The sequence below is a fragment of the Penaeus vannamei genome, chromosome 18 (genome assembly GCF_042767895.1).
Source record: "Penaeus vannamei isolate JL-2024 chromosome 18, ASM4276789v1, whole genome shotgun sequence".
Taxonomy (NCBI): Eukaryota; Metazoa; Arthropoda; class Malacostraca; order Decapoda; family Penaeidae; genus Penaeus; species Penaeus vannamei.
This window is the reverse complement of record NC_091566.1, coordinates 3,373,929-3,375,792: the sequence shown is the minus strand read 5'-3', so window position 1 is coordinate 3,375,792 and position 1,864 is coordinate 3,373,929. Positions and strand designations below refer to the sequence as shown.

Sequence of the window (1,864 nt, the reverse complement as noted above, 5' to 3'; positions counted from 1 at the left end):
GAGTGGCTTGAGCGAGAAAGAAAGACAAAAGTGAAAAATAGATATATTTAGGTATTATAGAAAAAAAAATGTTCATCGTCTTCAGGATTTTGTGACATAATTTACATCCGGAAGTTTTTCGACGCAGTTAAGACAGACTTACTGGACCATCTGGGCTGCTGTGATAACGGCTAAAAGCCATATTTAATCCCCGACAATAGTCGTAGACGTCAATAACCAGGTAAAAAAAAAAAGGACAGAGGGTTACCTCATAAAGACAAAAAAAACTCATGTACGTTTTTTATCTTTCCTTCGAGGGACTTAACGACAGACGATGTCAGCGCCAACCTCGCTGTGATTGTTATAGGTGAAGGAAAAACCGTAAACTGCGCATCCAAGTTCCCTCGAGTCATCTGAAGCGAGTGAAGTGAAGCCCCGTGCGATGGACAGCGAAGCGAGCGAGGGCGGCCATGTCCCGGATGTCCCAGTCAAGTGTGGTGAGGCGGACCCCGTCGTCGCCGCCGAAGGACTTCTTCTTCAAGGAGGTTGCTAACCAGAGAGCAAGATGCCTGTTCTGCCGAGGACGACTTCACGAAGGAGGAGCTGAATGAAGAGATCTTGTAGTATTCCCGTTTCTATTCCCAAGGTGTTTTTTTTTTTTTAGGGTAGTCCGTTCTTTCCCGATGACTATGAAACAACCATATCAGTAGCATTACTTAATTGTTAAGGTTAACAGAGCTGCCAAGCGTAGGTGTGTGTATTTGTCCCGGTCAGCTCTTCGTGGAAATATCCCCCCCCAAAAAAATAGTGATTTGACGCTGGTGATTATGTGATTGCGTGTCTTAAGGAAGATAATGACGCAGACGGCGATACGCTGATGGTCCTTATTGCTCTCGTATTCATCGCGTGAGGTCCGCTTGGAGAGGAGAGGCGCTGAACCTGCTGCGGTCAGGTGTTCGAGCAGCAGCACCGAGTGGGACCTCACCGCGACCGTGAATATTTTACTCTTACTCACCGGAGGAAAAGGACTCTGAAGACGTGAGTCCTCGGAGTTCCGTGAGGACTGAGATCCAATCCATCTGACGACAATCCAGGAGCAATGATGGCGATGCCGTTGTAATTAAATAAAAAAAAAAGATATAACGAGATGAACATTCGTCTTCTCTGATCGGATTAAAGGTCCTTGTAAATAGATAAAAAAAAAAGAATCAATAGAAAATCGAACTTTCCTCAATAATATTCCATCATCTGAAAAAAAAAAAAACAAAAAAACAGACTGTACATAGAAAACATTTTTTTTTCTTTTTTTTTTAAACAGCACGTTCCAAAGGCAACTCGAGCCAGAGACCGAAATAAGCCTGGAACAAAAGACACATATCAATAAAGATGGTCAATTGAGGAGGAGACACCTGGGATCGGACAGGTGTGTGGGACCGAAGCTCGCTGTCAGAGGCGGTTCCAGTCTTTTATCCCACAGTTCAAAAGTTAAAGGGATAAAAGATTCTGCAAATATTTAGAATTATTTGTATATACATATATGCGTATATATATATATATATATATATATATATATATATATATATATATATATATATATATATATATATATGTATATGTATGTATGTATATATATATATATATATATATATATATATATATATATATATATATATATATATATATATATATATATATATCGTGATTTATTTCCTTTGAAGTGCATGTTTCTCTTACATGTACTATGGTGCTCTTTTCTAAGGTCTTCAGGCTATAATTTCGTCATATTCTTTCGTAACGAAGAATATGAATTGAGTTTTAATCTTGATCTCAGTCGCCTTTTACTATATATATGAATTGTATTTGGCCGAGCGTCTGTTTGACCAAT

The 1,864-nt window shown here is 39.1% G+C and overlaps 1 protein-coding gene across 3 annotated transcripts in view; it reads left to right on the top strand.

Moving 5' to 3' along the window:
- mGluR (metabotropic Glutamate Receptor) overlaps nt 1-1,534 on the top strand; it is a 266,768-nt gene extending 265,234 nt beyond the window's left edge. For all 3 annotated transcript variants that reach the window (XM_070132724.1, XM_070132723.1, XM_070132722.1), the window contains one exon: nt 1-1,534. This exon is cut by the window's left edge and continues 301 nt beyond it. The gene's annotated coding sequence lies outside the window, so the exon portion shown is untranslated.
- The last annotated feature ends 330 nt before the right edge of the window (nt 1,535-1,864 follow it).